General features: G+C 45.5%; 1 long non-coding RNA gene across 1 annotated transcript in view; it reads right to left on the bottom strand.

The window, feature by feature from the left end:
- LOC146356283 (uncharacterized) overlaps positions 1 to 13546 on the bottom strand; it is a 28849-nt gene extending 15303 nt beyond the window's left edge. The window contains exon 1 of the long non-coding RNA XR_014787312.1: positions 13079 to 13546. This is a non-coding gene — a long non-coding RNA (uncharacterized LOC146356283). The remainder of the gene's footprint in view (positions 1 to 13078) is intronic.
- Between the last annotated feature and the right edge of the window lie 402 nt (positions 13547 to 13948).

Genomic DNA, 13948 nt, shown 5'->3' with positions numbered 1-13948 from the left:
TGGACACCTTCCGACCTGAGGGGCTCATCTTCCGGCGTCATCTCTTTTAGCCTTGTGTTACGTTCCATGGGGTTTTCTTGGCAAGAATACTGGAGTGGGTTGCCATTTCCTTCTCCAGTGGACCACATTTTGTCAGAACTCTCTGCCATGACCTGTCCGTCTTGGGTGGCCCTGCATGGCATAGCTTATGGCTTCACTGAGTTACGCAAGCCCCTTCGCCACAACAAGGCAGTGATCCATGAAGGGGAAACAATACGCAGATTTTGTATTAAATACTACTTCCAAGTTAAATGTTCTACATGTTTAGTTTTAGCAGTTATCTTCACGTTACTGGCATGTTCTCTCAACAAATATGATGTTGGAGATGTTATAATAGGTAGCAGTTATATCCAGCAAAAGGACTGCAAGGAGACTAGAAGCTGAATGCCAGTTATAGAGGTCAAGAGGGAGGAGCCTAAACAAGCATTATGGGTCTTGTTTCATTCTCAGTAAGGCTTTAGTCACAGCACGTAGGCCTCTGACTTTCCTGGGCTAAGAAAGCACTATTAAAACAGTCATGACTTCACTTGAGCTGCAGTCTCTTCAGCATTCAGTGATCTGTTCTGTATCTCTTTTGAGATTTCTGCCTTGTTACTTGATTTGAAGTCTGTGTGTGATAACAACAGTAGGCCTCATTCCAGAGTTTCCCCTGTCACCTTCTCAGCTTTATCCCTGCACCACTCAGCATCCCAGAAAATCAGTGTGCATGCATTTTTTAGATCACCCCATTACATGAGCCCTGCAGGGGCCAATAAACTGAGACTCAGTCCAGACAAGATGGAGGTACTGTTAATGTGTGGTTTCTCTGCCTGGCTAAGAGATGTCCAACCTGTTCTGGAGGAGGTTGTGTTACAAAAATTGTGTTCTTTTCCCTGGTAGACTTTCCAATTTGTTTACCAAGAACGAGAGGAGGCAGAGATCTGGTCCAACACGATTTTATTCTGCAGAATAAGGCAACCCTTGGGGCTAACGCTCCAACAAAGGTCACAATTAAGTGATGTGATCCAAAAGTTTTTATAGGCAAGGCCTTTGGGGGCTGTCTTACGCTTGCGCTGTACTAATCTCTTTGTCTAGCTGAGAGGGAAACAAAAAACAGGCAGCAATATCTAGGCATGCGCAGAGAGGTAGCCTTGTACTCTAGTAAACACATTCTTGGCATTACTGAGTCTCTGATAAGGCGCTGTGTCTTCGTTTAGCATGGCAATCTCAAACAGAGGTAGAATAGACATAGCCTAGCTTATAAAATCATGGGATAACAGACATATTACAACTGAAATTTCTATAACAGTTGCACTCCCCCTAAGGGATCAGGTTCATAATTTGGGAGTGCTCTTGGATCCTACATTGTCACTGGAGGCACAGGTACCCTTGGTGGCACGGAGCACCTTTTGCCAGCTTAGGTTGATATACTAACCGCGACCCTATCTAGACAGAAATAGCCTAGCTACTGGTAACCTTTTGCTCTAGGTAACCCTTTGCTTGGACTACTGCAATGCATTATATCTGGGGCAGCCTTTGAATATTGTCTGGAAATTTCAGCTGGTCCAAAATAGGGCAACGAGATTGTTAATGAGAACTGGTTGATAGGACCATATTACACCAATGCTCTGTGATCCGTGCTACCTGCCAGTCTGTTTTCAGCCCCAAATCTTAATGGGCATTTGTGGCAGGTGGTGGTGGTGGTGTTGACGTAGGGGAAAGCACTCCTCCTGCCTTTTGTATTTGGAAAACCAAGAAGGAAGAAGGTAATTAGGGACAACTGAGCTCATGAGATCAGTAGCAAGTGGAGTAGCCATAAGTCACACAAATATTGACTTACCAGTACAGTTTGATGGAGGGGGCCATGTTGAAAGCATAGGGTAGAAACATAGCACCTGTTGCAGAGATGACCCCACTAATGTGGTGGTCTCCTGGCCTGTAATAATGATTAAGTGATTCTAGTCCCTCCCTTTTCAGCGTCAAGGGGCATTTGGCCATGAACATCCCACAGGCTGCCTGGGGTGGCAGCAGAAGAATTATTGCCAGTATGCCCAGCAGAGACAACTGCTTTCTGACTGCTGCTTTCAACTCCATGTCCGCTTCCTCAGAAGCAGTGAAACCCTCATGCCAGACCAAGACTCCAGTGGCTTTCTAATGCAGATGGAGTTCATCTAGAGCTCTACATCTGAAGGGGATGCTAGCAAGAAAATGTCACACCCACACAGTCCTCGTCCACTGTCCTCAACCTCAGTGGCACAGAAGATAAATATGCACCCATCCCTTCAGGCTCACATGCAAGATGTCACCTCATGTTGCTCTCTATTGTGATGTTTCTGTCAAAGGCAATTGGGGGTGGGAATCTCCTGAGTTTTTATCAAATCACTGTGATTTTGACAATTATAAAGAGAGTAACTCCTTATAAATAACTCCTTATAATCCTGAAGTCTCTATGCGGCTTTATGCACAACTGGAGAAAACATGTTTGTGGAAATTCCCAAGAGTGGCTCCCTCCTCCGATGTGGATTACCCTTGGGACAGCTGTGCTTGGCCTACCTTCCGTGAAGAAACAAATTCACAAGAGCCAGGAGCAAATTATTCTTTTAATTCGGGGGTGGGCAACTTTGAGAGTTCCAGGGGCCATTTTGGTCCCCAGGACCTACTCCCTCAGGCCACTGTCCACAGGGCACCGAAGGGAAAAAAAGTAAGAAAACAAAATGGCATCTGTAGCACTACAGAGCAAATTTAACAGGGGTAAATTTAGCTTACTTGCAAGCTTGACCCATTGGGTTCTCAGTAGTGCTCTGCAGACACCATTTCTTCTTCCTTTTTAAAATATTAAATTTTGGGGAAGGGGATGCCCCACAAATGTGGGGTGGGGGCACAGCACATCGGGAGAGGCAGCAGGAGTTACATCCAGAACATAGCATGAGTGTTGTCCACCCTGTCTTCATATATATATATACACACACACACACACATACACACACACACACAATACATACATTGAGCAGGGGGTTGGACTCAATGGCCTTGTAGGCCCCTTCCAACCCTACTATTCTATGATTCTATGAACAGCTAAACAACTCCTTCAGCACAAGTAACGTATGTGATCAAATGCCAGTGACAGCATGTTATTGGCCCTATGCGGCAGTGATGACAGCAAAGGAAGCTTACTTTGTCACCATCATTATGTCCTCAGGTAGCTGTCAGAATCAGAGCTATTCTGATTGCTGAACAGACGGTTAAAATCGGGGCCAGAGGTTGGAATTTGGGAGCCCTTGGAAGCCTGTTATGACTTTAACTGCAGGGGCCTATTTGTTGGGCATGCTTGAGAGGGCCTTGTCCTGTGTTTCTCATGGAATGCACAATGAAGAACTATGAATGGCCCTCACTGTCTTGGCTTTAAGAAAGGGTGTGAAGACGCATCTTTTTAATTAAGCTTTTTAAATTACGTAGTTTTAATGCTTTACTGTTTTAAATGTTCTTGTTTTTTGTTTGAAAGTTTTACTGTTTTTAATGGTTGTACACCACCCTACTACTTTTTGATCATCGTCATTCTTTCTACTTCCTGAGTTCACTTTCACCGCTGTGCCACATGTAAGATTTCAGTGAAGTCATGCCAGGGGGAAGTTGCTATGAAACCCACTGGGTGTAATACAGGCTAGTGGAGGCTGGTGGCTCTGATGTCAGTGGGGCAGTGAATCCGCTCTGGGTTTCAGTCAGAACTCTAAAGGAGTTCTGAGTGCTTTGCACCTTGGATAGCTCCTTTAGAGTTCTGACTGGTTCTGACTGAAACCTGAATCGCGGATCCCCAGCTCTGAGGTCAGAGCTCTGTCTCCTACCTCGGAGTTGGGACTTTGAAATGTGGCGCAGAGTGGTAGGCAGCAGTATTGCAACTGAAACTCACCCCATGACCTGAGCTCGATCCCAGCAGAAGCTGGGTCTCGGGTAACCGGCTCAGGTCGACTCAGCCCTCCATCCTTCCGAGGTCAGTAAAATGAATACCCAGCATACTGGGGAAAAGGTAGTCACAACTGGGGAAGGCAATGGCAAACCACCCCGCTATAGTCTGCCATGAAAATGCCAGCATAAGCAGGCATCCCTCTAGCGGTCAGTAATGACCCAGTGCTTGCACAGGAGGAACCTTTCCTTCCTCTTCATGGATCACTGCCTTGTTGTCGCGAAGGGGCTTGCGTAACTCAGTGAAGCCATAAGCTATGCGGTGCAGGGCCACCCAAGATGGACAGGTCATGGTGGAGAGTTCTGACAAAATGTGGTCCACTGGAGAAGGAAATGGCAACCCACTCCAGTATTCTTGCCAAGAAAACCCCATGGAACGTATCACAAGGCTACAAGATATGATGCCAGAAGATGAGCCCCTCAGGTCGGAAGGTGTCCAATATACTACTGGGGAAGAGCAGAGGGAATTTCCAAGTAGCGCCAGAAAGAGTGAAGCGGCTGGGCCAAAGCCGAAAGGACACTCAGCTGTGGGTGTGTCTGGTGGTGAAAAGAAAATCCGATGCTGTAAAGAACAATATTGTTTAGGAACCTGGAATGTAAGATCAATGAATCAAGGTAAGTTGGAGGTGGTCAAACATGAGATGGCAAGATTGAATATCGACATCTGGGGAATCAGCGAACTAAAAGGGACAAGCATGGGCGAATTTAATTCAGGTGACCATCATATCTACTACTGTGGGCAAGAATCCCTTAGAAGAAATGGAGTAGCACTCATAGTCAACAAAAGGGTGGGAAAAGCAGTACTGGGGTACAATCTCAAAAACAATAGAATGATCTCAGTACAAATCCAAGGCAAACCATTCAACATCACAGTAATTCAAGTCTATGCTCCAACCACTGAGGCTGAAGAAGCTGAGGTTGATTGATTCTATGAAGACCTACCACACCTTCTAGAACTAACACCAAAAAAAGATGTGCTCTTCATCATAGGGGATTGGAATGCTAAAGTAGGAAGTCAAGAAATCACCGGGATAACAGGCAAGCATGGCCTTGGTGTACAAAATGAAGCAGGACAAAAGCTAATAGAGTTTTGCCAAGAGAACACGCTGATCATAGCAAACACTCTTTTCCAACAGCACAAGAGGCGACTCTACACATGGACATCACCAGATGGTCAATATCGAAATCAGATTGATTATGTACTTTACAGCCAAAGATGGAGAAGCTCTATACAGTCAGTAAAAACAAGACCTGGAGCTGACTGTGGCTCAGATCATGAAATTCTTACCGCAAAATTTCAGCTTAAATTGAAGAATGTAGGGAAAACCACTAAACCATTCAGGTATGGCCTAAATCATATCCCTGATGAATATACAGTGGAGGTGAGGAATAGATTTCAGGGATTAGACCTGATAGACAGAGTGCCTGAGGAACTATGGACGGAGGTCCGTAACAGTGTTCAGGAGGCAGCAACGAAATCCATCCCAAAGAAAAAGAAATGCAAGAAAGCAAAGTGGCTGCCTGTCTGATGAGGCTTTACAAGTAGCTGAGGAAAGAAGGGAAGCGAAAAGCAAGGGAGAAAGGGGAAGATAGATCCAGCTGAATGCAGAGTTCCAGAGAATAGCAAGGAGAGACAAGAAGGAGAGACTTAAATGAACAATGCAAAGAAATTGAGGAAAACAATATAATAGGAAAGACTAGAGATCTTTTCAAGAAAATCGGAGATATCAAGGGAACGTTTTGTGCAAAGATGGGCATGATGAAGGACAAACAAGGCAGGGACCTAACAGAAGCAGATGAGATTAAGCAGAGGTGGAAAGAATACACAGAAGAACTATACAGGAAAGATCTGAATGTCCCTGATAGCCATGATAGTGTTGCAGAACCCAGAGTCAGAGAGACCACGGAGTGAAGGAAAAAGAGATTCTTTATTTAACGCGCGGGCTTAAGGCTGGAATCATTTCCAAAGAGCCAGAAGCCCCGATTTACATTAGCACATTGGTTTTATAGACATTGTGACACATATGAAACGGCTCCTCCTCCCCCTCCCGCATGGGGTTGCAATCCTCAACATTTTTTCTCTTAGCACTATTGTTTATAATACAAGAACTGGGTTATAGGGTAGCCATGATAAGGAGAGAACAGAAGAGAACAGCAGAGAACAAGATATACAATTGTATGACCTTTGACAAGATAAGGAATTCCTGTGTCTCGTCAGCTTACAACAATATATTCAAGGGAGAAAGAGCTCAGCAAGAACATGAAGCATGAGACTGCATGAGGCTACTTAGTCTGACCCCCGATATGGCTGCTACAATAGTGCGGTCACTGAACTTGAGCTGGACATCCTCGAGAGTGAAGTCAAGTGGGCCTTAGGAAGCATTAGTAACAACAAAGCTAGCCGAGATGACAGTACTCCAGCTGAGCTATTTAAAATCTTAAAAGATGATGCTGTTAAAGTGCTGCACTCAATATGCCAACAAATTTGGAACACTCAACAGTGGCCACAAGACTGGAAAAGGTCAGTTTACATCCCAGTTCCAAAGAAGGGCAACGCCAAAGAGTGTTCAAACTACCATACCATTGTGCTCATTTCACATGCCAGCAAGGTGATGCTCAAAATCCTACAAGCTAGGCTTCAGCAGAATGTTAACCGAGGACTACCGGAAGTACAAGCTGGGTTTCGAAGAGGCAGAGGAACTAGAGATCAAATCACCAACATTCGCTGGATCATGGCAAAAGCAAAAACGTCTATTTCTGCTTCATTGACTATGCTAAAGCCTTTGATTGTGTGGATCACAACAAACTGTGGCAAATTCTTAAACAGATGGGAGTACCAGACCACTTTACCTGTCTCCTGAGAAACCTGTACGGTCAAGAAGCAACAGTAAGACCCGGGTCAAGTAAGGGTCAAGTAAGGGTCAAGTAAGGGTCAAGAAGCAACAGTAAGGGTCAAGAAGCAACAGTAAGACCCGGACATGGAACAACCGATTGGTTCAAAATTGGGAAAGGAGTACAACAAGGCTGTATATTGTCGTCCTGCTTATTTAATTTATATGCAGAGTACATCATGAGAAACGCCAGGTAGGATGAATCACAGGTCGGAATTAAGATTGCCGGGAGAATTATCAACAACCTCAGATACACAGACACTACCATCCTAATGGCAGAAAGTGAAGAGGATCTCAAGAGCCTCTTGTTGAGGGTGAAAGAGGAGAGTGCAAAAGCTGGTTTGAAACTCAACATTAAAAAAACTAAGATCATGGCATCTGGCCCCATCACTTCCTGGCATATAGAAGGGGAAGAAATGGAAGCAGTGACAGCTTTTATTTTCTTGGGCTCCAAGATCACCGCAGATGCTGACTGTAGCCATGAAATTAAAAGATGCTTGCTCCTTGGGAGGAAAGCTATGGCCAACCTAGACAGCATAGTAAGAAGCAGAGACATCACCTTGCCAACAAAGGTTTGTATAATCAAAGCTATGGTTTTCCCAGGAGTAACGTATGGCTGTGAGAGCTGGACTATAAGGAAGGCTGAGCGCTGAAGAATTGATGCTTTCAAACTGTGGTGCTGGAGAAGACTCTTACAAGTCCCCTGGACTGCAAGGAGGTCAAATCAGACCATCCTAAAGGAAATCAACCCTGACTGCTCGTTGGAAGGACAGATACTGAAGCTGAAGCTCAAATATTTTGGCCACCTAATGCGAAGAGAAAAGTCACTGGAAAAGACCCTAATGCTGGGAAAGATTGAAGGCAAAAGGAGAAGGGGACGGCAGAGGATGAGATGGCTAGATAGCATCACCGATTCAATGAATATGAACTTGAGCATGCTCTGGGAGAGAGTGGAGGACAGGAAGGCCTGGCGTGCTATGGTCCATGGGGTCACGAAGAGTCGGACACGACTTAACGACTGAACAACAACAACCCCCTGATGCTGTCCAGGGGCCATAGGATTGCTCCCTAATAGGCCTTCACAAGAGCTAAACCGCAGTCTACTTTGCAGCCTAATCTTAGCATGGTAGCTCATGTGATTCATGGGTAAACATGGATTTTCTCTGTAATCATTGCAAGTTTCACATTCTACCTCTGCATGTGATGTTCTTTTGCATTTGCTTTTCTCTAGAAAACACTCATATCATAATATTTCCTGCATGGCATCTTTTAATTTGTTTAACAATTTTTTTCCTACTGAAGTTTTAAAATATAATTTTGAATATATTGAACTTTTAAATAGCCTGAAGTCAGCTGTGGCTACACGCTCTCAACTACAGGGGCAAAGTCAGAACCCTGTGGTCAGTGATAATGCTGTGCAGTGTCCCAAATTGGGCTTGCTTACAACTTAGCCCCCTTACACACACACACACACACACACACACACTGCACTCATACATTCCCTTGGTCTTTCAGGTCCAAATCCAGATGGGGAGGATCAAGTGCCTGGAAGCAGCAAAGATGCCCCTTTTTGTCCTGGTCCTGTTCTGCCTTACTGCAGTACTGCATCTTGGCCTGACTGTTTTGCAAGAGGAATCCTCCTGTGAGTTGACCCGTGCCTGCTAGCTGCATACATCAGGAGCTGTCATGTAGAAACATGTAGTGTTGTCTGACCTTATGAAGTCACATTTATAATTAAATGAATAGGCATTGCAGATAGAATCCACTAGATTTCCTCTGCAACACAGAATCCATCCAAAAACAGAGGAGTAGTGGCTGCATTCTAGCTTTAGAATGATACCGACCATGCATGACATAACTTTTGATAGCAGTTGCTGCCATAGGCTTTAATGGGGCAGGTAAATCTTAATAACTTTTGTCCCGCTGCTTAGAACCTCACCAAACCAATGAAAGGCACCCTTCCCCAGTAAGCCAGAATAAAATGCATCAGTAATTTTCACCAAAATTTGACAAAAATATATGATCTCTCTTTTACCAAAAACTGGAATAAAAAGGATATTAGCTCAAGAGGTGTCATTTGTATAAGCAATAGATTTTTGAGGGTTATAATGACAGAACATTTTTTTGTCTACTTGCCTTAATCAAAGGAGCAATCCCTTCCCCCTTTAATTAAGAATTGTCTTAGTTTTACTAATTGTACATAATTACTCAGTATTGGAATATGTTTTTTTTTTCTTCGTACCGCTTTTACAAAAAGAAACGAAATTTGTATAAAAGAAATGTGAAATGCATGTAACAGAAAATCTGTGCTGCCCAGTATTCTAGGAATATTTATGGCCTGCACGTCATTATTTTGCACCACTGAGGCCGAAGAAGCTGAGGTTGATCGGTTCTATGAAGACCTACAACACCTTCTAGAACTAACACCAAAAAAAGATGTCCTCTTCATCACAGGAGATTGGAATGCTAAAGTAGGAAGTCAAGAAATCACCGGGATAACAGGCAGGCATGGCCTTGGTGTACAAAATGAAGCAGGACAAAAGCTAATAGAGTTTTGCCAAGAGAACATGCTGATCATAGCAAACACTCTTTTCCAACAGCACAAGAGACGACTCTACACATGGACGTCACAAGATGGTCAATATCGAAATCAGATTGATTATGTCCTTTGCAGCCAAAGATGGAGAAGCTCCATACAGTCAGTAAAAACAAGACCTGGAGTTGACTGTGGCTCAGATCATGAGCTGCTTCTTGCAAAATTTCGGCTTAAATTGAAGAACGTCAGGAAAACCACTAAACCGTTCAGGTATGACCTAAATCATATCCCTGATGAATATACAGTGGAGGTGAGGAATAGATTTCAGGGATTAGACCTGATAGACAGAGTGCCTGAGGAACTATGGACGGAGGTCCGTAACATTGTTCAGGAGGCAGCAACGAAATCCATCCCAAAGAAAAAGAAATGCAAGAAAGCAAAGTGGCTGTCTGATGAGGCTTTAAAAGTAGCTCACGAAAGAAGGGAAGCGAAAAGCAAGGGAGAAAGGGGAAGATACACCCAACTGAATGCAGAGTTCCAGAGAATAGCAAGGAGAGACAAGAAGGCCTTCTTAAATGAACAATGCAAAGAAATCGAGGAAAACAACAGAATGGGAAAGACTAGAGATCTCTTCAAGAAAATTGGAGATCTCAAGGGAACGTTTTGTGCAAAGACGGGCATGATAAAGGACAAAGAAGGCAGGGACCTAACAGAAGCAGATGAGATTAAGAAGAGGTGGCAAGAATACACAGAAGAACTATACAGGAAAGATCTGAATGTCCCTGATAGCCATGATAGTGCGGTCACTGAACTTGAGCCGGACATCCTTGAGAGTGAAGTCAAGTGGGCCTTAGGAAGCATTAGTAACAACAAAGCTAGCCGAGATGACAGTACTCCAGCTGAGCTATTTAAAATCCTAAAAGATGATGCTGTTAAAGTGCTGCATTCAATATGCCAACAAATCTGGAACACTCAACAGTGGCCACAAGACTGGAAAAGGTCAGTTTACATTCCAATTCCAAAGAAGGGCAACGCCAAAGAGTGTTCAAACTACCGCACCATTGCGCTCATTTCACATGCCAGCAAGGTGATGCTCAAAATCCTACAAGCTAGGCTTCAGCAGTATGCGAACCGAGAACTACCGGAAGTACAAGCTGGGTTTAGAAGAGGCAGAGGAACTAGAGATCAAATCGCCAACATTCGCTGGATCATGGAGAAAGCAAGAGAATTCCAGAAAAACGTCTATTTCTGCTTCATTGACTACGCTAAAGCCTTTGATTGTGTGGATCACAACAAACGGTGGCAAATTCTTAAAGTGATGGGAGTACCAGACCACCTTACCTGTCTCCTGAGAAACCTGTACGAGGGTCAAGAAGCAACAGTAAGAACCAGACATGGAACAACCGAATGGTTCAAAATTGGGAAAGGAGTACGACAAGGCTGCATATTGTCACCCTGCTTATTTAACTTATATGCAGAGTACATCATGAGAAATGCCGGGTTGGATGAATCAGAGGTCGGAATTAAGATTGCTGGGAGAATTATCAACAACCGCCGATATGCAGACGATACCACCCTAATGGCAGAAAGCGAAGAGGATCTCAAGAGCCTCTTGTTGAGGGTGAAAGAGGAGAGTGCAAAAGCTGGTTTGAAACTCAACATTACAAAAATTAAGATCATGGCATCTGGCCCCATCACTTCCTGGCATATAGAAGGGGAAGAAATGGAAGCAGTGACAGATTTTACTTTCTTGGGCTCCAAGATCACCGCAGACGGTGACTGTAGCCATGAAATTAAAAGACGCTTGCTCCTTGGGAGGAAAGCTATGGCCAACCTAGACAGCATAGTAAGAAGCAGAGACATCACCTTGCCGACAAAGGTCCGTCTAATCAAAGCTATGGTTTTCCCAGTAGTAATGTATGGCTGTGAGAGCTGGACTATAAGGAAGGCTGAGCGCCGAAGAATGGATGCTTTCGAACTGTGGTGCTGGAGAAGACTCTTACGAGTGCCCTGGACTGCAAGGAGGTCAAATCAGTCCATCCTAAAGGAAATCAACCCTGAGTGCTCATTGGAAGGACAGATACTGAAGCTGAAGCTCCAATATTTTGGCCACCTAATGCGAAGAGAAAACTCCCTGGAAAAGACCCTGATGCTGGGAAAGACTGAAGGCAAAAGGAGAAGGGGACGGCAGAGGATGAGATGGCTAGATAGCATCACGGATGCAATGAATATGAACTTGAGCACGCTCCGGGAGAGAGCGCAGGACAGGAAGGCCTGGCGTGCTATGGTCCATGGGGTCACGAAGAGTCGGACACGACTGAACGACTGAACAACAACAACAACAAAGGGGGGAGGATGGACAGGGCGGCCCCTGTATCTACAAGGGCATCGTAGGAGCAGCCCCCAACTTTAATTTTGACTATGGGGTCCCATCTTTGCCTCAGAGACGGCTCAGAGGGGGCTGGGCCCCGGTCTGTCTTAGTCTCTTTCTTGTTCATGCAAAATCCTTTCTGCCCCCCCCCTCCACACCCTCCTCTCTCTCTTTTTGCTTCAAGGCTTCACAGTCACGCTTCCAGTGCCTAATTTTCTTACAGAAGGCACACTGGTCTTTTCTCAGGGAGGACCCCTTCCTCCCTCCTTTTCCTCTCTTCTTAGCTCCTCCTTTGTTGGGTCTGAGAACCGCAGCGAGGAGCTTCGCTTGCCTCTTGTCTTTCATAAACTTTCTGAGCTCTACTAAAACACTTAGGTCAGCCACCAATCTTCTCTTAACTTTCTGCAACTTCTTTCTGATGTCTTGGCAACTATTTCCCACAAACTGAGTCGTGAGAATCCTTAAATTATTTGGGTCCTTCAAGTCAGTATCAGTATACTTGGCGAAGGCTTCCCTTAGCCTTTGGAGGAACACGGCAGGAGGTTCGTTTTTGTCTTGTTTTAAAGTCAGGACTTTTTGCAAATTGGGGACCCCCCGCGCGGTTTGCTTCATGCCCGCTAAAACGAACTGAAAATACTCAGCATGTAGCTGTCTCTGTGCCGCCATGGCTACCCCCCAATCGGGCCATCCTGTGGGCAGAGCTGCTGCCGTCTCATCCTCAGTTGCCTGGGGGTGTTCCTCTCTAAACCTGGCCCATGCCCCCGCAAGGATGGTTGGTTTCTTATTGACCATCACGGGAGGGGCCAGAGACATGCATTTGACAACCCACGGAGCGGGCTTGCCGCCAAGGGGTACGCAGGTCGCCCATGAATCGATATAGGGGAACTGGTCTCAACTTCCCCTCTGTGTTACTATTATACGCACAGCAGATACCAGGGTTGGGTCAAAAGACCCCTCGGGTGGCCATTTGGGTTCTACTACCGGCCATTCCCGGGCACAAAGAAGGACAAGGCGATCCTTTGTCATCTTAGTTCTATAATCTTGCTTAAAATGTGACCAGTTGCGCAAACAACACTCCAAGGGCATATGGGACTCTCCTGTAGGCCTGGATTGGGACCCGCCCATGACGGTGGGGATTTCAATCAACAATTCTCGCGCTTCGCCCTCCTCTGACCCAGTCCGTCTCCGGGGTAGGGAAATGCAGATCGGGGCTCCTCACTCGCTTCGCCAGTAGGCGTCTCACACAATCACAAACACACCACCGTCCCGCATTTATCCCCTAATGTAAGCTGTTTCACTTACCCCAAAAGCCTCTTCTGTCCTGCCCGCAGCTGCGTCCAGCTGCTTTATTGATCCACTGCCGGTGCCTAAAAGGAGTGATCACGTCTCCCTCCTCCTCCGGCGTTGGTCCCCAAGCGCTTTTGCCGCCGCCGTCGTGAGGAGAAGGCAGTGTAAACAACTGCCTGTGGCCACTTTTCCTCCGCGGCCCCTCGGTTCAGCGCAAAGGGGACACGCCCCGAAGCAGGATCTGAGTCACAGCACCAAATTGTTAGATAAAAAGTTCTTGCTTCTGGTTGAAAGAAAGGATGCCAGACAGGCAGCAGTGGATCCAACACTATTTTATTGAACGTTTTGCAAAACAGGTGCAGAGCAGTCAGCAGTCTGGACCCTGAGCTAAGCAAGCATAAGTCTTTTTATACCCCCTCCCCTTTACAATTTTCTGTTAGCCACAAGACATGTCAACTGACTGAGCCGTTAGCTGACTCCTTAGAGCACGACTGTGTCAACATGTTTATTTTTGATTATGCTTATGTGACTGTCTCACCAGACTTCCCCTTTTTAACAGATGTACACTGCCACTGGACATGTGTCCGGTGGGCTCATAATTATGACTAATAGCTCAAAGGTCTAGCAAAGAGCTGACAGCCAAAGATTAAGAGGACAGTCTTTTTCTAACAATATGGCTGGCTGGGGAATGCTGGGAATTGTAGGAGCTTTTTTCTGTCTAAACATGCATAGGATTGCGTCCTTTGTTGTTCAGTCATTAATTCGTGTCGGACTTTTCGTGACCCCATGGACCATAGCACGCCAGGCCTTCCTGTCCTCCACTCTCTCCCGGAGCGTGCTCAAGTTCATATTCATTGCATCCGTGATGCTATCTAGCCATCTCAT

The sequence above is a fragment of the Heloderma suspectum genome, chromosome 2 (genome assembly GCF_057233095.1).
Source record: "Heloderma suspectum isolate Gila_16-S chromosome 2, 16-S_ref, whole genome shotgun sequence".
Taxonomy (NCBI): domain Eukaryota; kingdom Metazoa; phylum Chordata; class Lepidosauria; order Squamata; family Helodermatidae; genus Heloderma; species Heloderma suspectum.
This window is presented reverse-complemented; position numbering and strand designations above follow the sequence as displayed.